This window comes from Pelecanus crispus, chromosome 11 (genome assembly GCF_030463565.1).
Source record: "Pelecanus crispus isolate bPelCri1 chromosome 11, bPelCri1.pri, whole genome shotgun sequence".
Classification (NCBI taxonomy): Eukaryota; Metazoa; Chordata; class Aves; order Pelecaniformes; family Pelecanidae; genus Pelecanus; species Pelecanus crispus.
The window spans coordinates 14,308,548-14,335,197 of NC_134653.1; the positions used below are offsets into that span (position 1 = coordinate 14,308,548).

Here is a 26,650-nt window from a genome sequence, read left to right on the forward strand (position 1 = left end):
ATAATTATCTCAATCCCCTGAATATCATTATGCTATCAGACATGCTATCAGATCCTTGTTTGTACAAGGGTCTAATAATCACTATAAATGAGTCCATCAGAGCTGATTGCTTTTCCTGTTGTCACAAAAGATAGCCTCTTGTTGCATGTAGGAGCTACATTGACAATTTTTTGGGGGCTTCTCTCCTATCATCTCATATGATGGGACAGCTGGATTCAAGATTTATTTTTTTTTTCCTGTGTGTAGTTGATTGCCCTAGTTCTGATTGTGGATGTTGTAACCATGGAGTTAAGATCAGAAGGATCATCATGTATGATACAGGCTGTAAAAACTCACCTGCGGATTCCTGCATAGCTGCTGGTGGAGCCAGAGCACTTCTGGATATCAAGCCCTACGCAGGCCCATATATAAGGCAGTAACATGGGGAAGGTGCCTCAGTGAAAGCCCTGGGAGGTTCGGAACCTGACTAAAAGCATCCCAAGGATGCACACAGGACAGAGCACACAGCAGTGCAGCGAGCCCCTGCCAGGGCAGGGCAGCTCTCCTCCTTGGCCAGGCCTTGTTCATGCCACGTGTGAGGGTGCAATGGAGCACAGTGGAGTTTTCTGTATCTCTCCGTTGACTTCAGGGCTGAGGCCTGCTGGCTCATGCTGTGCTCTTAACTTGCAGGTGGATGAAACTGAGAGATATGTTCCTCCCTTTGCTCCCTTTTAGACAGTTTGTATGTTCTTTGAAGCATGATTGTCTCTTCCTTGCTGTTTTGTGTTCAGGGTCTAGCCCCGTTGATGGAAACCTTTGTTAAAGCATGACAAAAATAAAGTTGAATAAAGATCTTATTACAGATAACCCATATTTTGATATAGCTTCTCTGCTACTGGAAAACTAACAATGAATAAAGGTCCTTTCCTAATAAAGCTCGGAGAAAAATCGGAACCATCTTTCCAGTTATAAAAGCCAGAGACCTTGTGCACACAATTCCCCTCCTGTTTACACCAGCAGGTATTTGTTTGCAGTCAGTGGTATCTGGAGCTGGAAGTGTTTTGTAATTCAAGAGATATTCTGTGAATATCCCTGCTATTGTCTACCATAAATATAGTGCCTTATAGGGGAAAAAAAAAAAAAGTTGTTTTTTTTTTTAATAAGTAAAATTCCTATCCCAATTAAAATGCCAGTTTACTATTGCTGAGCATACATCTTATTGACTGGGAACTTGCCTGTCCTGTTTGGTATCTGAATGCAACATATTTCTTAGAACACTGATTACACAAGAAGGATAAGAGTGACTATTCTTTTCAGATAAGATACTAGAGATGTGTTGCTTTAATGTGCAAAGTAAATATTTTAGTGGCACGTGGCATATAGCTTAAAACAAAGCAGAAACCATTTATATGCTATGGTTTCCAAATTAAAAATTATCTCCAATACAAAATATCATACATAGGCTTTTTATAGTAATTTGCCTATTAAAATAAGATCTAGAAAAGAGAACCAGCCACATGCCATGCAGGAATCTGAAAAATCACTGTATGCTCTGCAACTAATCTGATCTGAAACCCCAGCCTGCTATAGCTGGATGATGTGCCTAGCCACAGTGGGGACCATTACTTAGTTTTGTTAGTAGCACAAAAGTCATAATTTTCCTTTCTTTGTTTTTTTTTTTCTTTCCTTTTAATATACAGTTCTAAAAGCTCTGAGCCTGGTGTCAGAAAGATGGTTGTAGCATTCACACAGTCTTACTCTTGACGATGTGAGGCAGAAAAAGCTTAACAGTTAATTAACAGTTTAATTAACAGTTTAACTCAAAGTTAATCATTGAATCATAGGAAAAGTAGTGAACATGCCTTGGTTTGCAAGCAATACCTTTTTGAAAAATGTTTTATTCCTTTCTTTTTTATTTTGGATGTTGAAAAATATCCACAATCCTAACTTGGTATTTGAAAATCATACTTTTGAAACAGTACATGGAAAAAGTCAGTGAGAACATTTCAAAATTGATGCAGAGGTTACTTACAGTATGTTGTTAACTTTTGCTCTTTTTGACCAGCTTGGCTGTTAATGGTATTCAAGGGGAGACTCTGCCCTGTTAGCTGAGAAGTCAAGTCCTCGCATTCACAACAAATTCTACTTTCATGCTAATACATCCCTGCTACCAACAGTAATATTTGTGCTTCCAACCTGGCACCACACAGTTTGGCTTGGACGAGGCAGGCCAGGCTCCAGGAAGTCAGCTGGGAGCTGTGAGATTACTGCTGAGCTCTTCATGCTTTGGAGTAATGGACCACAGCATGAAACAGTACAAGAGAGAAATCCTGCTATAAGAATGAAATTGCATCTACTGGTTATTATCACACCTTAACAACTGTTAGAGCCAGAACCACGAAGGAGTAGACTCACAGACTAGAAAAAAATACAGAATTGAGACATTTCATGCGGAGAGGACAAAGCCCATTCTGCTGGTATGACCGTGGTGCTGACACCAGTGATTATACAGTTGGGCTGTGTTTGACATGTCCAAGAGTTGTAAAATTTTCTGTTGGAATTAATGGGCTTTCTGACTTTTCTAGACAATGGGAAACAATAGGATTTCCATCTATGTGATGCATATGACAAAACCACCTTATAGATCATCATACTTATCTCAGAAGGAAGAGGACTGGACCATTAGCCCTCAGGGTCATTTTGGAAAGTTTGTTATTCACAGCCAAGCAATTAACTTCAATGGTAAGAGCTGAGATGCTGGAAAGCTGATCACTAGAGCTGGCTTGCAGGCCAGAGATGTTTCTGATGTAAGAAAGAGTATGTGGTCCAATGACTGAATTATTGTCTAATTACAAACTTCGGTGCAGTCAGAGGAATAAGTATTTCAGTTGTCCCTAGAACTCTACTTTCTTTTCATTATAGAAGTGGACAATGTGGAGAGGAGATTGGACATAGTTCAAATAGGCCAAAAATATCTGTTCCTTTGCAAAGACTGTGCTGATTTTGCACAGGCGTTGCAAAGACTAGTTGCGAGTGCAATCAAAATATTTTAGAGGTTGCTTCCTCCCCAGGGGACCCGGCCATACACAAAAAGGTCAGTGCACACCTAGCTGGTACCACAAGGGAAAAGGATGTGAAAGGCACAATTATGCAGAATCCCATTGCCTGCTACCGCTCATGAAGAGGGGCTTTAGGTCCCTGCAGCCAGGAGGAGTCCAACTGTAGGGGAGGTGCTGCAGGGTCCGGTGCCTACCTGGGGGAGGCTCCCAGAGGCTCTTGAGTCCCATGATTAACTGGGACAGTAATTAACCTTAGCCCCAGTGTGGGGCGCTGCACTGACAAATGCACCATTTTGTTAATTTTGAGCCTACATAGTTTATGAGCATATGTGGATTTTTTTAAAAAAATTTTTTAGACCTGTGTTTCATAAGTTAGTTTTAGGTAGTCCTGTGAGGAGCAGGGAGTTGGAATCGATGATCCTTATGGGTTCCTTCCAACTTGAGATATTCTATCATTCTATGATACTAATGGTTTCAGCTTCTGGAAGTGAACAAAATTATCTGAAACTGATCCCCCCCCCCCCCCCCCCAAGAGAAGACTATAACTTTAAATCTTGAACTCCTGGTTCTTCCTTCAATTTCTTCACTTGAAAGAAGTGGTACATTACAGCATCATATCTAAAAGAGAAAAGATGGAGAGAGCTCAGCACAGCTGCTATTAGTTGTGGTTCGTTTATGGCTGAACAACTAACATAGATACAAATCCCAATCAGTTAACTCATGGAAATGCTCAGCATTCTTGGAATTCCTATGCTGAGACTTTCTTGGTAGATTACTTCAACTGCTTGGTAAGTAGAGAATGACATTGTATAAGAGAACATATATTCCCTTTTTACAGTAGATGATCGTGTCTATTTTTTTAGCCCTTTCCCTTGATTGAGCTTCCAGAGCACTAACAAAAATCTGCCAGAAAAGAGGTCCCACTTAGGGAGAACAGCATTCCCTGTACCTCTGTACTTGGCAGGAAGGACAAAACAGCTTTTCTGTGTGGCTGGTGTGTTGATGAAGATGGCGTTGGTCAAGAGTAATTTATGCAAGTTACCTGCAAAGTATGCAACTACAGTTACATGAGAATGTGACGATAATATGTAGAAAGCTAAGTCATAAAGGTCAAAAACTAAATTACAGATTAATGATACATTAATTAGTAGAATCAATATTATATTAAAATGGAAAAGGCAGACTGAAATTGTACAGATAGCAAAGTGCTTGCAGTACAGGACATAGATTCAAAACCAGCAAAACCTGGTTTTGACTTTCATCTGGGCTCAGCTCACCCTGCATCTGGGTTACTGGATGCTGCCACCTGCAGTCTGCATTGGTCCAGATCTCTCTGATTCAGTGACTGACAAACACACACAAATCTGTCAGGTCTCTTACTCGCTTCTAGAAGCCTCAGGCTTAAATGTATTTGTATTTGCTACCCTGAAATATTTGCTTCTAAGTGATTTTACAGAATAATTACCGAAATTACAGAACTACAAAAACAAACAAACAAAACTCCAAAAACCCCACAAAAACCCAGAGCCATCTACTTAGATGTTGTACCATCCACTCCATCCAAAATATAAGAAGAAGCTATTGCCTATTAATGGTCACTCACAAATAGTCTTTAATCCAGTATCTTGTCTCGCTATGTGTTACATGAACTCTACCATTTAAAAGCTATGAATCCTTTCCATTGCTGGCTTCAAAATAGGCCATTCAAAGATCTGTGGAGGGACAGGATGAGGGGTTTTTTTTTCTGTAGCTGAAGTTGGGGCCAGAACCTACAGTCCTCCATAATCCTGTTCCTTATAATTTGGGTACCTTTAAAGTTATTTTTGGACTTGCTCCCAGAGCCCTCTCACATCTGAATAACCTTATTGTTGAGCCTTGAGCAGCAGCTGAGGTATCAAGTCCTTACTAATTAAAATGATTCCATCTACTTTATATGCAGTGCTTTTCTTGATGTAAACAAAAGACACAATAGATCACTGTAGCGGAAGTTAGAGTGCTCTGCCTGAAACAATTCCCTGAAACTGTTGGCCAGCGATGTTCAAATGTTTATCAGTCTGTATCTGGAACTACGTCAAGAGGGACTTGCAGAGAGTTAAAGGTGTGCAAAAGTAGTACAGGAGATCAGAGAGAGAATTATCCTGAAATCAGCTGTAAGTAGGATGGTTGTTAAGGTACTTACTGTGCTGTAGAACTTGCTTAATGCTCTCCTGTCAGGCTGTGAAAACACATCCTTACATTGGTGCATGTCCCTTCTGAATTTACAAGTCACTTGTGCTCAGTGGAGTAGTTTAAAGAATTTTTCTGCTATTTTGGGTTTTCAATCCTATTTAACTGCTGAAATTCTACCCTTTTAAATGCAGTCCTTATTCTGCAGGCACCGTGACATGAAAAAGCAGTCACATACCTTGGAGAGGTTGCTAGTTGTGATCACTATGATCAAGTGAAAACCAGACTGATCCACTTTCTATTTTGGCGTGAAGAGCCAAGTATCCTGCCCGAGCACGGTGTACCATCATTGGTACCTAGCTGGCTGGGCTACCGTGTCATCCACTTAGACAGTAAACTGTTCTGGCTTACTGAGAAAGCCATTAAACATCCCTTTGGTGATAGTAAAATGATTGAAAACCAGCACCCAAAGACCAGAAACTGTACACCCTTAAGGGTGTAAGAATTCTTAAGAATTGACCAGGCTGGTTAGTCCAGTAAGTGCAGGAACTGGGAATTGTCCTAGCTGTCTGCATGAGAGTGTGCGTTTATATAGAAGGAAAAAGAGAAGACAAAAAATAAACCACAGAAAGAGGCATTGTGCTGTAAACTTGTTTTTTTCCCGGAAGGTCCTTCAAATGTTGAGCTCAGCAGATGGAGATAACGCGGTCAGCACAACCAAAACTAGTTGGTTTGCATAAGTGTTGTTAGGAGGCAGTATTGGAGAGAAGATGTCTTTGTGCCAGCATTGGGTATCTTGAACACATAGTTTTTTATGCAGAGCAAATTAAAGTATTTCTCTTGCTCTGCTGTTGTTTGAGTGTTGCTCTCAATGGCTTATGGTAAAACAGCTAACAGTGTCCTGTAGTAGTCAGACAGGCCAGTGCATTGAGAGGCTCAGAAATAATACTTTTTTTTTTTACTTTTTTTCCCCTATCTGTCAGCTATGACACTTTCCCATCTGCCTTTGCAACCTGTCTCTGGATTGCCATAACAGCATTAATCAGCGGAATCGACAAAAACCGAATTACATGACTGACAGCAGAGAAAGACCCAGGTGTTACCTCATCAATGCTTTTGCATGGGCTGATCAGCCACATCCTGCCTGATCTTGTCAGCTCGCTGCTCCGCTCTTAAAGGGTGTTCTTGCGTTGGGGCGTAGTGTGGGGCTTTGCTAGGGTAAAGCAGAGTGTGGAGGGCAGAGAGACTGAGAAAATGAAGAGCAGCTTTACGATCCAAACCACCTACTGTCAGATCTCCTTTTTTACGGTTTAGGAAGGTACTTCTGTGTCTTTAAATAGTTCTGTGAGGGAGGAGACACCCGAGCGATCCAGAGTTGGAGAGTTCAGATTTGGGTCCTCCCTCTCATTCTCTCACAAGGAGAGCCTGTAACGAGATCTGTTGGAAGGAGGTATGTTCATAGCATATATCCATCTCTGCAACATGCCTTTTGCAGAGGAAGTAGTGAAACTAAACCAGCACGTACTCAAACACACACACAAATGTGAAAAATTATATCCTTCCCAGTTAATGTGGAAGGATAGTTTATCAGTACCCTGTCCTGCTGGCATCCTCTGAGAGCAAAAGTCACTTTCAGGACAAAGCCAGGAAATGTTGATTTAGGCCTTTTACATGTACTCCTGACAAAGTCACTCACCATGACTGTAAAAACAAGGCTGATGCAGAAGGAACATGCAAAGATGGGTTTCTACGTTGTTGGGAATGCTGTACCACCATCCTGTACCCCTTCTGAGCCAGCTTGGTGTGCCAGCTAGTAGTAGCACAGCCTTTCCAGCTTAAATTTGGAACAGGATTTAAAGTCTTTTGGAGTATTTTTTAAGTAATGTCATTGTACTGTGATTTAGAGTCTGCAGTATCTAATCCTGTCCACCACTTAAACTTAAAAAGGGTTTTAAGGTGCAGCATACTAATCACTGAGGGATGGCTTGTGTCTAGAGCAGACTACACCCAAAGACAAAGCTAAAAGCAAAAGGCATTTTCTAATGATGGTATACAGTAGATAATGTGTTTAGCCTTAATTGTGTTTACTGTAAGTGGAGCCCTTGAGGGAAAACCAAGCAGTTTCTCAGTCAAGAACGGAGCCACAATATAAGCGTGTTGTTTAAACAAAATTCACTGTCTGCTAGTGAGCTTTTAAATTTTTTAGGAGGCAGGAACATGGTGTGTGATAGTTGCAGAGTAAATGTTTACCTGTTACAGTGATGCTGACTACAAAAGGCCTGACAATAGGGCACAGCATTGGCAGAAATGGAGACATCCTGGCCTGGCAGCTTCCCAGTTCTTGCACCTGGGAGATCACTGAGCTTTTGGCCCTGGGACAGTGAATTTGCACTAACTGGCAATATCCTAATTTTCTGTGTTACCTTAAGAAATAGTCCGTAGTATCCCAAATATTCCATATTCCAATATCCCAAATTAAGAAATAGCCCTCAGTATCGCTGCAGACCACAGACTGAAGAACACTGGTATAGACTAGACTTACGTAGCAACATGAGAAGCCCAAAAGTAATACCAAGGTTGCTCCAGTGCAAGAGCGTTTTTCAGGCTCTGTGGGAAGAGTAGCCATGTAGTTAACTAAAAAGAGAAAAGGAGAGAGAGGAAACATCGAAGCTGTGAAGCTGCCTTGTCAAGGGAACATTACTCCTGTGTTCGCTCTCACTCTCCTTTTGCTCCACAGAAAACACACTCATTCTTTCACTCTCTGTGCCAGACAACTGTCTGCCCCCAGATCTGCTGCTTGAGAGACAGCATAGTACTTAAAGAGCAGAGAAATGTGTAGTTTGAGAAGATGGAAAAACTCTGTCAGTTTGTGGCCTGGGATGCAACAAGAGGGAGTCATCTTGTATGTTCAGCATGGCTGTTCCTCAGCTAATGAGCTGGCCGACTCAAACCCTTCTGCTATTTAAGCTGAAAGAGCTTCCTTCTGGATTCTCCCACATAACGGTCTGAAAAGCTGCAATACAGACTGAATATCTTTGCCAAATTAAGGAAAATTAGGAGAGTGAATGCTGCAACCCATGACCATGCAGTGTTTCCGTTCATCTCTAGTTTTAAAGAACAGGTGTTGCTGGGCTATCTAAACACTGTCAGGTTTAAATATCTTTATTTACAAGTCAGCTTAGTCAGTATGTTTCCTTTCTTACAAAAGCACCTGGGTAAATCATTGTGAACTTGAAAATGTAATTAATATCTGTTTGTGTTTTTTTTTTTCTTTTTGACATTAGTAGATTGTGAATAACTTAAAACAAGAGTGGGATCTGAGACTGGCTGATTTCGTCTAAAGAATAACTGAGTCTGTAAGTCATCACTGAACAATTTGGTACCTGGCAACAGAGTGGTGAGGCTGAAGGACTGTTTTTTTCAATTGCATGGCCAAAGTGAAAAATTGAAAACAATTCTACTTTGAATCAGCTCAAAACAAAACATGAACTGAATTGAAAAATATAGACTGCACCAAATGGAACATTGTATTTGGCGTAAAGCATCTGTGCCATGATGCAGAATTTGAGACATTCACAAACTAATAATAATAATTAAATTAAGCTGTCTAAACCTATTACTGAGGTGGTATTGCCAGAGGCTGTTGAAGAAAGCATTGGTGGAATTGCAGCAGATTTAACATCAGGGTGGGGAAATCACCTCATTGCTCACTGTAATGACTTCAGTGAGCAATTCTTTCTGTGTCAGGCTTAAGTTTTTATTTCTCTTATGCCCGCTTAAACATTTACGTGTCTGGACTAAGTATTGCACCACATACAAAGATTTATATGATTAATGAAAGCATCCTTCATACAGCAAATTCTAGTCTGTCAGTCTGGAATTTGAGGCTGCAGGTGGAGGATTAATGGAAAAACATAAGGCTACTGTCCTTAACAGGAGAAAATTTAAAAAAGAGACAAAGAGGAGTACTGCATTATTGTAGTCACCTGGATCCACCTCTGATACATAGAGAAACCCTAGAAAGAACAGGAGCCCTCTTCTTTGGTGCTTATGTGTGACTGATTCCCCTGATGAGAACACCCTATTTACTTCAGGTGAAACTGGAGTAAGTCCTGGGATCATCTCAGTCTGTAATTGAACTGAATACAGTGTCGTTCTGAAAAAATCAGAGCTGGTAAGTGTTTCTGCTTCATGTGTATTTTCTCTGTTTTCAAGAGGCTTAAGGATGTAAAACACCTCTCAAAGCTGTCTTCATCATGAATACATATAAAACTAAGTATGTATGCCTATGGGGTTATTGTTCTCAAACATTATCATACAGGAGTGGCTATCTATAGACTTCCTGTGAAATCTTTTCCAGAGTGTCAAAAGATATTTAGAGATTAATGGAAAGGAATTAAATACCTGAAGACAGCTATGTGGCTTGTAAAATGAGAGAGAGATGGATGACCTGGAAACTGACCTGATGAACTAGTAGGAAGTGTTCAATTGATTTCCTTGTAAAAATACCATTTAATTCAAACAGTGTATCTGGGAATTTCTTATACTTTCCCGCTGATTCTGCCCTCTCGCTCCCTGCCAAGAAAATACGACTGGTGGAAGGAGACTAAATACAGAAAATTCCCTGATCAGAAGACCTTTATCTTGGCCTTTTCCTTGTCAGCTGCCATGATGTTGGCATAAAAAAACCTCAATATTACCTGAGAAAACAACAAAGACGTGGCATTTCTACACCACAGTTTCCAGCTCTCTGAAGCTCATCATAAGCGGAAATCACAACCATTTTTAGACTACCATCTCTCTGCAAAGATCTTTCTTATGCTCCCATTCTTTTCTTTTCCTGTTTCGTACACTAGTGTGACACAAACACAAAATCCTTCTATCCTTACATTTATCATACAAACAGGAATTCCTCTTTTTTTTTTTTTTTTTTTTTAGTGTTGCATTAATGCTTCCAAATTTTCTGAAAACAACAGGAAATTGTTGGACTGCATGGAATTCTTTGATTTTTTTCAAAAGTACAGAAACAGGGTTTAAGTCTCCTCAAATAACTAATGGATCAGACGCATAGAATTGTCAGTTTAAAGAGTAAAAGAAATGCTGTGATGCTTGCTCCTGCATGCCCAGTTCCCACTGTCAAAGGATCCCAGACTCTCACTACAGAGAGAATATTCAGGAACCATTTCTCTGTGCTATGAAAAGTAGCCCTTAGCTAAAAGGAAGGAAAGGCAATAACTGAAAGAAGCAGTTGTTGTGAACGCTCCTGTTTTAATCTTCCTTTTTTTTTTCCTGCCCTTTCCCCCACCATGAGGGTAGGAGAAGAGAGAAGCCAGTGAGATGCTAAAGGCTCAAGCTGCCTGTGTAAGTGAAACCTGAACTTTTAAAGAAGCAATTTTCTGAATCAGTTCTCTCCCAAAATAGACACGGGCAGGAACTAGTGAAATGAGTGGCAAAAAACTGGGAGCAAAGTAGCAGAGTATTTCCTGTTTGCTTTATCTGTTCAAAACAAAAGGGTTGGAAAGTATTTCCTCTTGATGATGAGATCACGGTCATTGTTGGGGAATGTGGTACGTTTAACATCATCACAAGGGACTTTCTGGCTAATCCGAGCTGAGAATAACTGTAACCAGCCCACTCATCTGCAAAATATTCTAGTAGCCTATTGGTGCTATTATAGTAGCTTCTGCAAAAACGACGTCACACTAACACGGTGAAACTTAGTAAGTACCGACCTTAGCAGGCACCAGTTCAAGTAACTGATGAGTTTCCAGGTTGAGCTATAGCACACTCACAGTTGTCCTAGATCCTTCCCCCAGTAATGACTACAGGGCAGTCTCAATACATGTTTGTCTACTGGAGATGGCACTGCCTGAAAATTTTACATCTTATTTGCTTGTTTACTTAATGCAACATTTACACCTTTTCTCCTTCAAATTTGTACAGAAGATTTTGGCTTGTCCTTGGCAACCCCACCTCCAACATTTTTGAGCAGTTTTTCCAATATTTGATCTCCTGATGAAGATTCAAAATTAGATGAACGCTTTTTATTCAGTTTTCTAATTGTCAAGTTCTTTGCCAACATTTGGTCTTATCTTGTACAGACTTGCAGAAAGTACATTGAAATCTTTGCAAAGGATTACATTTTCTGGTACCTTATGTGAATGTTTCTGCTGATATTAAATACAGAAAGTGAGCACAACTGTACCCACTGGGTGCAGTACCTGTGCAGTACTCCCATGCATTCAACTAAATATTGACTTTCAAGCTTGAATGGGTTGTTGTATTGGGACCCACTTTATACATTGATTGGAAGGATTTCCTCTGAGGTGGCTGCAGCAGCAGTTTAAATGGAGAAGTATGCAGTTACACAAGAACATGACTGCTAATGTCCCCATGCATTTTTCCATCCCAATAAACTAATATCTACCTTATCGGGCATCTGATCTATAAAAGCACTCTCTAAGAACTGTACAATCATATTTAAGCATGTTCACCTTTATCAGCTCATCCTATTCATCTCCTTGCAAGATGATGACATCAGTTGTCACTATCCTGGACTTCACCCAAAGGACTGTACAATAGTCTTTATTGTACAGCACTTTGAAATAAAGCACAGCTACATTTTTTTCCTAGTCTCTATTCTGTTGTGCAGTAGAGAAATATGAAGTGCCATAAAAAGAACCTGTGAACATTGCGGAAAGCATAAACAAGCTTCTTTCATAAGGACAAGCTGCAGTTAAAAAAACAACAGCACCACTGTTTATTGGGTGGGTATAAGAAGTCAGATCAATCCTGTTGCTCTGTAAGGAGAGCTTTTTATCCTTGTTTACATCATTCCGCTCTTTCTGCAAACCAGAATTCTCACTGAATCTCTTTCAAACCAATTTTTGATGCTCTTTGAGTCATCACATAATAAATCCCTTCTATTGTTTAGACATGAGTATTTGCATCATGATCTAAGTGTCAAATGCAGAGTATAAAACTCTGGGCCCAAAGGAAAGCTGTGCTAATGAACTGTCACAGTTAAACTTATATCCATGGGGCCCATAAGAGAAATGCAAGGGTAGAGAGCACTGTTATCTGTTAACATTGCTATCCTCACAAATTTTTTCTCTAGCTGTTGAATGCATTATGAGCCTTGCTCGGGTCGCGTTGGGAGACAATAGAAATTTTATTATTGGCTTCAGTTAGAGCAAAATAATTTCCTAGGAACTATTCTCTGCAATAAAAGATGCCATAAAACTCAACACTTCACCAAAGATATGGGAGAAGTGGGGTTTAGTCCATTCTTCTGTCTGAATGGATTCGAGCCTACATCTGGCATGCATGTCTCTTGTGGATCTGTGTGGTCTTCAGTCTTGGAGCTCTTTGTTGATGCAGTTCCTTTTCCTAAGAATAGTCCAATTTTTATTACTCCAGTTGTGAAGGAATTACAGTATTGCATATTGATGAGGGGAATCTTCTGGATGAGGAGAGTCCAGTACTCGAGACCCTCTTCAGATGGCTTGTACAGTCTATTTGGGCCAACAGAGACCAGCTGAGAGACAGGGACTGAAGAACTGTCTTGTCTCCCCTGGGAATCACCTTAGTTAGAGGTTCCCACGTTCAGCCTGAGTGTCCTGTCCCTTCAGGTACTAAATAAGGGGAAAAGCACCAACCCTTCTCTGGCTATTGTTTTGTAGAAAGGAATAGGATGAATATTTGGCTCCTAAAGGGAAGGAGGGTTAGGAATCCCAGTCAGAGAAGGACGAGCATTTGCCTGAAAGTACCTAACTTATTTTCAAAAGATGACTTAAGACACACTTTTCTGACTTTCTGTCACTTACATTTTTTATATTACATCAGCCCACGCATGCTCTGTGTGGTTCTAAAACAAATGGTGTAACCTGCTCCCCAGCCAAACCCAAACCCCACGCCTACATTGGCACGCACCCACTACATGGTTCACACGTCAGGTCTGTAAGCAGACATCTCTTAGATGTTCTTCTGCACGTGAGGAACTTACACCTGTCCGCTGCCTTCCAAAAAAGAATTTTGCCTATTTCAACTTTGTAACAGTTTCCATTTTATTTAATTCTAAGTAAAAAAATGTCACCAACATGAAGGATCTAAAGAAAAGGCCTTATAAAAGCTAATTTATTTCAAGGCAATCTACCCCCTTTATGGCTTCAGTGTACCTCTAATGGAACAGGGCAGAGAATTCTGCCTCTCCTATTCATTTCCTAGCAAGTGTAGCTATTTACTGTTTGGTGTGAGAAGCCTCTGCAGGTCTCCAGCACTGCCTGATTGCACTTGCTGAGACTCTTCAGACTTGTATCTAAAAAAAGAATTGATTAGGAGGATGAATGCCATCTCTGATCATTAAATATTTAAACCTGGCAGGCTGTCAAGAGTGGCAGGCTTGATAGCCTGTGAAAACACCCTTGTTTCGCCAGATCTAACTTGCCATTGTTAGTTTTCAGAAGACTTGAGGTAATATGTACATGAAATTTTATATCCAGTGTTTTTTGAGAAAAAATGAGGACAAAGATGCAAACAAGGAGTGTGCCTTTAATTGTGTCTTGTACGTTGGAACAAGTAATCATTCATTAAGAAATGTAGCTGGGAGAACGCATTTTTCTCTCCCTGGTGTGGGAGTGAAAATGCTAATGGGATCAGTGCCCAAAATGAAACAAACACAAATGTTCTAACCCATATATCACATTCATCACAAACACAGGAAGTAGTGTCTTGTTACATGGACAGTGAATGCAGTTTCTGCTACAAACTTCTGGATACAGAAGTACAGAGAATCCTCTAGATGCTAGGACATTGGAATCTTGTATTCATCTCTCTCCATCGTATTCTTTTCTACCTCTGTTTTCTTTCACTTAATAGTTGTAGCACCATGGGAATTTTTATCTAATCCTTTTTTCAAGAACACAATTCCAGTTGTTGACAGTTTTTTCCTGCGGTGCAGGATGTTTCATTTACAAGCATTTTGGAAGAAGCTACCTGCCCAGTCAAGTCATACTGCTAGTAAGAGTCAGTCTTTTTCCAAAACAAATAGTAGTCTCAGCCCTAGGGATGTAAAGATATTTATACCAGTTTAATCACAACTATCACAAAGAATCAGCTGATAATGAACAGAGCTCTTTGCAGGACGTAAAGTTTAAGCACAGACGTGACCTCTGTGCAGTTTGGCATCTAAACAGAATAGATGAGCTGGGAAAAGAGGACAATGGTGCATATTCTGAAGACGGCCAGATACTGAGGGAGTAAGAAACATCTTACCATAAGCTGTCTATGAAAATTGCCAGCCTTTGTATTTCAGTTCCTAACAGCTGCAGCTGTCATACGTTCAAGTGATGCTGCTACCTACACACTTGGTGTTTGTAGTTTTCCTCCAGGCAGTTGCCGTCTATTGAGGCAGGTCATAAAAACAACCCAACCCACTTGTGTGATAGGATTGCTTTTAGGCTCTTTTTCACAATAAAGATTTTGCTATGTGTTCATTTGGGCATAGCTTCCATTTTGGGTTGGGTTTTTTTTTTTTTTTTTTGGTTATAATTAACTATGATCATGTAATAATTATGAATTATGTGATCATTATCATCATTATTCATCATTGTGAATTATGCATATTATTATCCAGTGTGTGGTAAAACAAATATATTTAAATAACTACAGATAACGCAACATGATATATATGCTACATTTGTCAAAGACTGGCCTAGTAGTTTGACTGGTTAACTAGTAGTCATCTTTTGATCATGACATCTGTCAGAACTCGTAAAATATGAGTCAGTTTGATCTCTGTTCCAGTTTAAAATTGGAAATCTGTATAAAGGTCATAGTAATATGTTTGTTGAGCAGCTGCTTTTATATTTTGTATTCCAAAGTAGTTTCCTAATTCAATGCTATATACTAGTGAGGCATAGTATGTTAGTGTCTCTAGTGACACACTGTAGTTCCTATGCTCAGAAGGATAACCACTGTTCAGTGCTTAATGATTGCTTTGTGCCCTGCATCACTCTTGTAGATTAATTTCTTCTTGTTACACTGTACCTTAGAAAGGAAACTTCAGCTGGGATGCTGCATCTTGTCTTCAAATGTTAATGCCCTTTGCCTATCAGTTCCTGGCCTGACCTTCCAGCATGCATAACGCAAAACTTGGCACAAGCTCACATGTGGATCCCTGCAAAGAACGGAAATCAAGCTGTCTTCTTGACTTCTCATGGCAAGTTTGTAGCAAACAAGCCTGATGGTGAATGCAATGCTGAGTCTGCTGGAGCATCAACTGAAAATATAGGTGAAGCTTTCAAGGAGGGCAGAGGCTGAAGTGGCTTGAGGATGTGAGTCTCACATCAGAGCAGCTGGGCAAGCAGAGTGGCCAGTGAGGCAACTTGTGAAAATGATCGAGAGTAAAAATAAAACTGCAGGAGTAAGGGATAGAAGAAGTTAACTGAAGAGGAAGCAGGGGAGAATATTTTATTTCTGACAGGTAGTCAGTATTTACAAAATAAAAAGCAAATGGCAGAGTAAACAGTTCTTCTTTAAGGCCTTGTTTTGCTACTAGAACGGGGTTTGAGTTATTGTAAGGCTGCCTATTGCATGTGAAGTAAAAACACAGAGAAGACAAGACATATTGGTCTTAAAACACCACAATTTCCCTGGAGCTTATCTTGCTGAAAAGCTCAGCTTCTCTGTGTTTGTACTTCAGAACAATCCGTATACATTATTTTTCCTGAAGTAAAAAAAATGTACCTTTTGACTGTGAAGACAAGCGATCTGAAAGAACAGGTTTGAGAGCTGAATATTAGGTGACTGCCTCAGGACCAACAGACAGACAACCTGACTGACCCTAAAATATTCGGTAGCTGTGTAGCTTCTGTCTGATTTCATGCATTAAAAGATTCCTCGGCTCATGAGAAACATAACCTTTGTTTAGAAGGAGTGGAACCTGAAGGCATGCTAGCCAAGAGAAGAAATGACCTGCAGCGACTAGATGGATTATGCCTCCTGCCAAGCTGTTCACTGATGACTCCTCCACTGGTATGAAGTCCCTTGCTTTCTACTAAAGACAACTAAATTTCACCTACATGCAAATCATGGGAGGAAGGGCCTGGAACTGTTTTAATGTAAGAAAAGGAAGAATGAACGTAAGACAATAAGCCTGCTAAAGGCCGGCTCATGCCAGCTCCTACTGTTTCACTAGCAAAGTGAGATAGCCAACTGGCCAAATTAAGAGTTAAGCAATACCTGTTCAGTAGGATTTTGGTACACCTTCCAGGAGTACAAAATGGGAGGTGATTACAACCTGGAGCTGACTTACTCCTTGTCCATGACATAGTGTCCCAAGTTTGGCTGTGAGGCTGTGGAACTTGTTTCTCACCCTGCTATTGAGAATGCTCTGGATTTGGTAACTAAGTTTGGGGGCTAAATCGTCCCCCTGAGGGAAAGGTGGAAAGATGTTTGACTAAGTTCTTGTTGAGAAGGTTGTGTTAGTGCTACTTTTACTACACTGTGTTATTGATGACTATATGGCAAATTGGGACTTTGTTTTCATTATCTCAAACCTCTGTAAAGTATTTGCAAGGTTATTTGTATCTGTAACTAGCATTAACTGAATTCTAAACCCGAACCACAGAGGGGGATTTGTTTCTTTACAACCATATTTTTTCCCTGCTCTTGCTGCCATGATTTATCTGAGAACAGCAAAGATGCCCTCAATTCCTACACTTTGCAAACTGAAGAGAACTCATCTGAAGCGTGATTCAAAATTACAGATTATTAAGATAGCGAGAGCACACAATAACTTGTCAGATACCTGGCATGAAAAAAAATGATCTCATTAAATAGAATGAATATATCCCATTGTATAGTAAACAGCTTTAAGTGAAAGGCGGATCGTGTGCTTTCGGTTTGACACATTGGTGTTGCATTGCTCAATTTCCAGTTGGCATTGCGACTGGACATGAGAACATAAAGTGCAGTGGAGCACTCTGGACTGAAGCATACTTAATATGCCACATATTCAAGGACTGAAGGGTATTTTTCCTCCTATTATTCTCTGCTACAATCTGATTGCTCTAATCATTAAAAGCCTGCTTCTAATTTCCAGGCACAGTTCATTCATGTCCATCGTACAGTCTTTGTGCTTGTGCCAACCATATCTTTTACATTAAATAGTTCCAAAACCAGTCCAGAAGCCGGAACTGGAAATCAGGATTGCCTTTGCGATGTGTGAGGCTGTCCTAGACTAATTCATGCCTTTCTAATAGAGGTGGACAGTATTCACCCTATGTTGAGTACCAGCACCCATCCAATTATTTAAGAGCTGTTCAACCCACCTCATCCTTGCTGCTTCGCAGGGATGTGCATCACCCACCTTTATTAATGAATCACATTAACTGATACATTTCCCCCCTACACACTCATTTCCTTGACTCAAATTGTGTAAGTAATTGCACTTTGAATACTTCAGATGAATGAAAAGCGGTATAATGATGCTATGCTATCAAGAAATCCTTCTGGTTTTTCCCTGTCAGGACTGCTGAGGGGAGTGCTCAATCCCTGCATCAGCCCAGAGCTGCATCTGAGTAAGCAGGGGACCAGCCAGCAGGAAAGGAGAGAGGCAGGAGAGCCCAGCAGCTCTGGGCCACCTCCTGCCCTCCTCCTAACTGTGAGATGCCCCTTGCTAGCCCAACCCAACAGCAGTGGCCTTGGGGAGGGTTCCCAGCCCTGCCTGCATCCTGGGAAGGAGCTGATGCTGCCCTGCTGCTGGCCACCCCACACCAGCGACGGAGCGAGCAAGGTAGGCATGTGTGCTGAAGATTATTAACCGGTTCTTAGTAATTGTGCTGAGGGAAAGGAGAACGGGAGGGAGACAACTTGGAGTCTAGGGGGAAGCTGAAACCTCTCGTCTCCAGCAGCTGGTGAAAAAACCAGCAGGGAAAATCACATTTCCTAACAGTGATAGCTGGGGACACACACACACACACTCACATGGAGGGTCCCCCAAGCCCACAATCCAGTATTGAAAACCAACCTCATGACTGTGGACATACGTTGTCACGTATCTCCCATAGGCCGTGCATTTCTGTTTGGGAAGAGGAGGGAGAGAGGGAGGGGAAAGGAAGAGGGATGACTCACAAGTGCTGAACTTTTGAGGAAAGCACAGCTGTAATCTCAGACCATGTGACTGGGGGGATTGCTCTGAACAGTGCTTACTTACGTAGTGCTTTCCCTTCATCCTCGTCCACCTCAAAAAAAATCAGTCAGTTTTGCCACACAAAGCAAAAGAGAAAAGATTTCCAGGAATAAATTAATGCTTTAAACAAGAGAAGTCATCAGTCCCATTACTATGTATCTTACCAAGGGGTAAGATCTTGTGCAGAACAGAAGTGGACAGAGAGGTAAGATACTTTGGAAGGTGACCATGTGGTCAACACAGGAAGCTGGTTACTTCATATTGCGTGACCCCTTCTAGATCCCCTGTCTTAGATCAAACACTGCATGTTATAGGCCTTCTGTTTATTTTTCCTCGTGAAAAAAAGCCCTGCTAAAATCTGTTTGTGGCAGTTTTACCAGAATTTGCACACTGCTGTTTCTTATGTGATTATGATTGGCTAAAAGAATTTATCTTCTATAAATCTTACCTTTGTAATGATATGAGGACATGCTTTGTCTGGTACCTATAAGTGGAAAAGAATCATAGAATGCTTTGGGTTGGAAGGGACCTTTAGAGATCATCTAGCCCAACCCCCCTGCAGTGAGCAGGGACAGCTTTCACTAGATCAGGTTGCTCAGAGCCCCATCCAACCTGACCTTGAATGTTTCTAGGGATGGGGCCTCCACTGCCTCTCTGGGCAACCTGTTCCAGTGCTTCACCGCCCTCATTGTAAAAAATTTCTTCCTTATATCCAGTCTAAATCTACCCTCTTTTAGTTTAAAACCATTACTCCTTGTCCTGTCACAACAGGCCTTGCTAAAAAGATTGTCCCCATCTTTCCTATAGGACCCCTTTAAGTACTGAAAGGCTGCAATAAGGTCTCCCCACAACCTTCTCTTCTCCAGGCTGAACAACCCCAACTCTCTCAGCCTGTCCTCACAGGAGATGTGCTCCAGCCCTCGGATCATTTCTGTGGCCCTCCTCTGGACCCGCTCCAGCAGGTCCATGTCCTTCTTGTGCTGAGGGCTCCAGAGCTGGACGCAGTGCTCCAGGTGGGGTCTCACCAGAGCAGAGTAGAGGGGCAGAATCCCCTCCCTCGACCTGCTGGCCACGCTTCTTTTGATGCAGCCCAGGATTTGGTTGGCTTTCTGGGCTGCAAGCGCACATTGTTGGCTCATGTCCAGCTTTTCATCCCCCAGTACCCCCAAATCCTTCTCTGCAGGGCTGCTCTCAATCCCTTCATCCCCCAGCCTGTCTTGATATCGGGGGTACCAGAACCAGAAAGAATTTAGTGCCTAAGCTATCTTTTTAAAACCATGTTCTAAAATACCGTGGTGTGTTATCAGCTAGGAAAATTCTGCACAAATGGAAGCATTGCTAGAACTTTGGTGACTGGATGCTGGATGAAGACAGCTCTCTCTGCCTTAACATCTTTCAGTGATTCTTGCGTTCCTAGTAAAGCCTGTGACCGTTGACTGAGAGCTTGTCCTCGTCACAGTCCCGTACTGTCCCGTCAGTCGTCCTGCTGCAGCTTCCACTCCAGGCTCTGTTGTGGCAGCTCCGGTTCATGCAGGCGATGCCAAGCACACGCAGGTGATGCTACTACGGAGCACACGCGTGGGCTTTCTCATCGGCTTGCACCACAGCTCAGTACCTCGTCCTTCCTCATTGCAAAATTCGGGAAAATTTACCAGGATTGTTCTTCTGTAACTTCGACTGGTTTCGCTGAGCTCCCTGGCCGTAACATCCCTTCCTTAACACCGTTTCCGCCTCAGTGTTGTTCTGGTTTTGGGCAGCCGGGCTCGGGGCCCGGCCTGGCGGTCCCGGTGGCTGTTAGGGGAAGGGCTGCGCCGCGCCTGCCCTCCGCCGTGCGAATCGCGTGGGGAGCGGCAATAAAATTCAACGCAACGAAGCGAAGCGCTCAGGGAAACGCGTCTGAAGGCGCGGCTCCGCCTGCCCAGCCCGGCGCCCCGCAGCAGCCCCCGCTCCGCTGGCCGCGGGGGGCGGCTCCCGGGCCGGGGCAGGGCGGCGGGGCCGCCCCGGGGGGTGGCCGGGCCGGGGCGGGGCGGAGCGGAGCGGGGCTGCCGGCCCGGCCCGGCCCAGCCCGGCCCACCGCCTTATAGCGCGGGGCGCGCCGCGGCCGCGCCAGCGCCGCCCGCCAGCCCGGCCCCGCCGCGGCCGCCGCGCCACCTGCTCGGCCCTGCCCTGCCCGCCCTGCCCTGCCCGCCCTGCCTGCCCTGCCCGCCTGAGGTGAGCGGCGCCCGGCCGGGGCCGCCTGCCCGCAGCTCCCGGGCCGGGGGGATTGGGGCCGCGTCCGTTGGTGTCCGTTGGTGTCCGTTGGTGTCCGTTGGTGTCCGTTGGTGTCCGTTGGTGTCCGTTGGTGTCCGTTGGTGTCCGTCTGTTGCCGAGGGCGGGAAGGTGCCTTCGCTCGGCGCCGGGGCGCGGGCAGCGCTGCTCGGCCGGGGCGGGGAGCCGGGCGGGGAGCCGCTTCGTGCCTTTATTTCACTTAAGATACAAGGGCTAGCTTGCTTTCTCTTTCCTTTTTCTTTAAACACTTCTTTGTGCTCTTTTTTTTTTTTTTTTTTTTTTTGCACTTAGGAACTGGGGATGTGTCGTTGTTACACTCAGAATTGCTTATTTTATAAATCACGAGGAAGGCAAAGCATGCTCTATATATAAATAAGAGCTTTCTCCCTCTAGGAGGAAAGAGGTCTAACAGCGCTGGTTGTTCAGGGCGATACTTCAAAACTTCCTACAGGGTCTTGCTAGAGAGGCTGCTGCTGTGGCACGAAGGGTTTGCTTTTACAGTCAGCACCTCTATGCATCAAAACTGGGGAAAACAACCCTTATTCCATGTTCTCTTTGCACGTTGGATATATACGCGTGTCGCTTCTTGCCCTTGTAGAGAAGCCTCTGAGCTTAATTTTTGGATCTGTGCCTCTGAATTTGTTTTTTAGGGAGGGGATTTGAAGTTCTTCTCTGACGCTGTTTTTGCTGGAACTGCAGAGCTGCTTCTGAGAAATGTTTGCAAAACCTTCTGTGGCGACATATTCGATTTCTTGGAAGGTCTGAGAAAATTTTAAGGCTGGCTTGGTGTGACCATCCTGATCACCGTTTTTTGTGAGGTTGAGAGGGGGTTTTTTTTTTGACTGCTGTTCTTAACCTTCACTGTCTGATTATTATATTATGTTTGGCAAACATTTTGTTTCCTTCTGTTGATTATTAATAATGGAAGATAGCAAGTCCCATGAATGTAGCTGTGGAGGGCTTGCACTTTCACAAATGCAGCTTAGTATCTCATTAAAGCTAAAGAGTCTTAACTAACATGTAGTAAGGATTTTTTTTTTTTTTTTTAATATGCATATATGAAGACTTTGTGTGCTTACTGGAAAAAATTGTGTGTGCCAAAGAAAAGGTAGGAAAGATGTGACTGTTCTCTGGCAATGGGTGTATTTTCACGTGCTATGTGGGAATGTAAAAGGAGAGAAAACATGTTGCCTGCAAGCGGCCCTTTGCAGGGGCAGAGCTGAGGCTGGAGCTCATCCCGCAGCCCTGTGTGTGTCCTGACACCCACGTGTGACATGATCAGCTGCGTGCTTGTGCTGCTTCTCTGTCCCCCCCATGTCCTGTGCACCTCCTGACTAGAACTACCCGCTCCACTGCCCTGAGCTTCTGTCACTGTGGTTTGCCCATAGCTGTAAATATTTTGACTAGCATCATCCCCTTCTTTACTTGCATGCATGTAAGAACAGAAATATTTGCATACAAGTAATTTGAAAGTAGCCAGATAAGGCCAGGTAATGCTGACTTCTGTCTTCTCTTATGACTGTTGCTTTTTGAGTACTGACGTACTTTTGGCGAATCCAGTCTTTATATACACTTGAAAAATTAAATGCGCCATGAATATGAATGTATCTGCTGCTAGTAAGGCTCCCTTACAGCAAACTGCCAGACCGTGTTGGTATTATGCTATGTAAAATGTGGTTCTTTAGATGAAATGTGGTGTGGGGAGATATTTTTAGGTGATAGAACCAGCAGGCAATGGCCAAGGTTGTTCTTGGTGCTGAGCCTGGCAGTGGCAGAAGTAAAGAAATCCTCCCCCTGCTTTCATTTCACCATGAGCGGGCTGTGGGGTGCAGAAGCAGTTGGAGCCTGCTGGTTGGGGCTAGGGTGGCTTCAGGGTGAAAGCTGTTCCTGATTTCACCTCTTCGCCTATTTTTGTCTCAAGTTTCTATCAGGAACCATTTTTTGGATCACTGCCCATGGGGTAGACTCAGCAGGGATTGACAGTAACTGTTTGAAACTCGGAAGGTGGCTGTTGAGGATCCTCATTAGCAAAATTTAATGAGGTTATAACTGTTCGGGTCTGTGTTGATAAATATTCTGGATGTTGGTGGCAAGAGTCGATGGTTAATCTGCCCCTCACCTGGAAGCTTTCTGACAGAGACTAAGGAGAGGAATGGAGTTTGAGAAGTGCAAAACCCGTCAACTTCTGCCTTGGAGCAGGGGAGGGGAGCAGCAATCACAGCCCTTCCCTGGGACTGGGAGCCGCCTTCTCCTGGGGGCTGGCGGGCAGCAGGGCTGGGAACAGCACTCTGCACAGCAGAGGGGTGGCAATCTTTGCGGAGGAAAAAAAGAAATGAAATGGCATGTTTGGGGTTTTCTTCTGCACAACAGTTTTAAAAAAATGAAACTCAAATCCTGCTTTTTGCAACAGGTTGATGTGGAGAACTAAATGAAAAGAAACAGCTGAAACTCTGTGTAGGGAAACAAGCAATGCAGAGTAGTGATTTGGGTTTGCATGATGTGTCACTCCCCAGCGTAGTTCAGATAAAATGAAAAATAGAAAGCATTCATCTGACTAACTGCTTTCTCTCAGGGCAGGGTAGAGATGGTTGTTTTGCTTCCTTCTCGGTCTAATATTGTCTTTTCCTTGTGTCCAAGACAGCCCCTGGACAGATCAGTTAATCTTCATTTCCTCTGCCTCCCGTGCTGATCTCTGCTCGTTTCCGTTCCTCGCTGCCTGTCCGGATGGTCTCTGGGGGCTGCCGGGGGTAACTCAGATCCTGGGTGAGGCAGCCATAGCCTTGTACCACTCTCTGCTCTTTCAGTTCTGTAATTTTGTTCCTCTGAGCCAACCTCTGCTAGCTAGGTAGCAGTTCCAGGATTTTTCTTTGTGCCTGTGCTCCTTTTTCATGACGTGTGTGGATATAGCTTGTGTGATATAACCTATGCTATCAGGAAGAGCTGAATGAGGCAATGAATGGTGTCTGTGCAGCTGACAGAGTGCTGCATACACGGCTTTGAACCCTCCCTATTGCAGCGTTGCTTCTTGCACAGTCTCCCCTCTCTCAGAATAAACAGCTGCCTCTTGGTTTTTGTAAACAGGCACGAGTGAGATCACTTTGGAGGAAGATACTGCTTTTTCCCCCTCAGCTAGTTGCTGAGAAAAAAAGACATTGAGGAACAGAAGATGCAGAGATGGCAACCGCTCTGTCATGAGGTGGCACCTCGGAGCACCATCCCTGCCTCAGTGGCAGCTGTGAGGTGCATCTGGGAGACAAACCGAAGTGACACTTTCTTTGTTACTGCGTGGTGCAGAAAGACACTTACTTAGCTTCTGTTTCTGTAATTCTGGGGGCATGTGGAGTACATTAAAGTGGTGCTTCAGTTTGCTCTCCCCCAGGGAAGCTGTAAAATACCATGCAAGTCAAGTCACATCTTCTCAGGCTTGGCCGTGGGGCTTACGGGGCGTGGGTTCTGCCCTGGGAGCCTGACCTCGCGCTAATGGACAGGGCTTCAACAGCCTGGAAAACCCCCTCCAGCTTCAGTTAAATCAGGTTTCCTTTGAGTGGTTCCTCCAATGCTACAACCTTACTGACTGATTTCAGAGGTTTGCTGGTTATTTGCCATTGGTTTGAGGCTGTGGCACAACTGCTTTTTTCATTGGGCCAATTTAAAATATGGATAAATAACAAAGTAACCTGAGAAATCCCCTTTAAATAACGATTGAGTATCTTGGGGGATAATGACACTCGCATTAAGAGGTTGCTGCATTATTAATGCAATTTGGAAACTGAATAGTAGTCTAAAGGAAACGAACGTTAAATTTTTGACCCATTATCCACAGTGTGAGTGTTAGGCATTGCAGGCTAACCTAACATTTGCCTTGAATTCTGCATTTCTCCAGGGAGGAGGTGGAGATAGGGTGAAGGTCTTGACAGATGTTTAAATACTAGGGTGTTTCAAGGACAGCAAATGTGAATTTGGGCTGTTCAGGTAATAATTCTGTTTGATGCTCTGTGACCACACATTTCACCTAGCAATGGGGTCTGGGAAGGTAAACTTGGAGTTGAGCTGCAGCCTCCCTTTGAAAGGTGATCAGGTAGTGGAGGGATAAAGGTGCAGAGAAAACAAAATAACCTGCAGTTAAATCCCTGGTTTTCCACCAAAAGCAGCGTTGCAGGCAAGGGCTCTATTACAGTTTTCTGGAAAAAGCAAGTAAGCCTGCGAGTGCCACGTTGCACGTCTGTGTTCCTTACCTCAATGGCTCTGTGCCTGATCTGATCACAGACTGCTTTGTGTGGGACGAAGGAAAACAGAGAACTTTGACCTGATCGTTTCTCTTGAATATTAAACCATGCTGGTCCTTTGCCATGCCTCATGAGCGGCATATGACTTTGGAAGCGGCAGAGCATTAAGAGCTAAGGCTGATCCCGAGAAGGAAAGCAAAGTATGTGTTGGTGCCACTTTGAGTGGGAGCTTGTGAGCTAACATGCCGGGGATTGCCGCGAAACTGGGGCGGGAAGCCAAGCGCGTTGACGGTGCTGCAGCCATGAGACCCCAGCGGAGCGCGGCCGGTGCGATGAGCGCTCCCACGCTGCGCTGCAGGAGCCTGCAGCGGCTGGTCTCTCTTGCTCAGCCACGTGTAGCGTGCTGCATGTCACATCAGCAGTGGTGTGTGTGTCCTGTGGTGGAGGACAGGCTGCCAGTTGGCGTGGAGACACAGCTGCCTGCTGCAATTGCATCTTGTTGATGACTTAACAGTAAAAAAAATATATATATTTCTGAGAATCGGAGGGTGAGCGTCTCCTTCCAAAAGGCTGTTTACATAGTTGACTGTTGGGATAAGGAGCAGGGAGATTTGTAGCCAGCACAGCATTTGACGTTCATCTTGCCTTCCCAGTGCTGGTTTTGGCCAGGGTGGGAGGGATGGCGTATTCTGTTGTAGCAGCTCTGCCAGGGGTCATCACGCTGCTTTCCTTCAGGCACAACTCCGCATCTTAAAACTTTTTCAGGAGCGCTGCTTTTCCCAAGCTATCAAATTCTTTGCCACTTGCTGTTTAAGAGACCGTCCAGACAAAGAGTAGTCTGAGCCTAGGAAATAAACATTTAATCTCACCTGTCCTATTGGGGAGGAATTTTCTTTTTGTGTTAGTACTTGTTTAATGTTTGGTGTGTTTACATTGTGCAGTCAGTCGGGTTGACCAAGGCACTCTAGCGATATGGGCTATATTGTCTTATGAGCTCCTGCCTTCTCAGTCATTATTGTTTGGTGGCTTTCTCTTCCTGATATGAGTTCAGAAAGCTGGGCAAAGGCATTCGCTTGTTTTCAGTTACATCAGTTACTTGATTAAAGTAAACCACAGTCATGATTGCAACTTCTTGACAATTACTTTAAAGGGTAAATGAAACTGCCAAAAAGCAATGTGAAAGAATTTCCTGTTTACAAAATCTACACCTGTTACTGAGGTGTAAATAAGTGATTTGGATTTTTTTCACCCAGCTCAGCAAGGCAGTGCCTGTTGTGCAGTGGCATGTCCAGACCAGGAGCTCTGCTGACAGCAGCCAGGAAAGGCAGAATTTACTCGGCTGTGTAGGTTGTGCGTCTATTTTCTCCAGTATTTGGAGAAAATCTCGCAATGGGGATTGTGAAATGTGGTGATAGCCTTTTCATAGAGCCTCTTTGTGATGGAGACTGGTAGGAGGAGCTCTTAAAGTATTTCAAAGTGTTTCACGTGGTGGGTTTTTCATTTTACCATTGCGGGGAGAGTAAATAGAGTGAATATTTGTAGTCACTTTCTGCCTTATGGTGTTACAGGAAGTGTGTCTGAAAAGTGATCTCACAGAAGTCTCAGTTTCTGAATAAACATGCACTTTGTTTCCATGCAGAAAGGCTGCTTTTCCCTATCTCAGGAACTCTGGCAAAGTCCTAAAGATTATTCTCACCGATGTTTAGAACACAGGTTCTGGAGGAGGAAATGTATCTCTCTATATATCTGTGCAGCTCTAC

The 26,650-nt window shown here is 43.3% G+C and overlaps 1 protein-coding gene across 2 annotated transcripts in view; it reads left to right on the forward strand.

The window, feature by feature from the left end:
• Positions 1-20,588: 20,588 nt before the first annotated feature.
• CARHSP1 (calcium regulated heat stable protein 1) overlaps positions 20,589-26,650 on the forward strand; it is a 36,800-nt gene continuing 30,738 nt past the window's right edge. The window contains exon 1 of one of the 2 annotated variants that reach the window (XM_075718719.1): positions 20,589-20,607. The gene's annotated coding sequence lies outside the window, so the exon portion shown is untranslated. Of the gene's footprint in view, positions 20,608-21,403; positions 21,424-26,650 lie in introns of those variants that run through there. The other variant, XM_075718720.1, reaches the window with a different exon arrangement.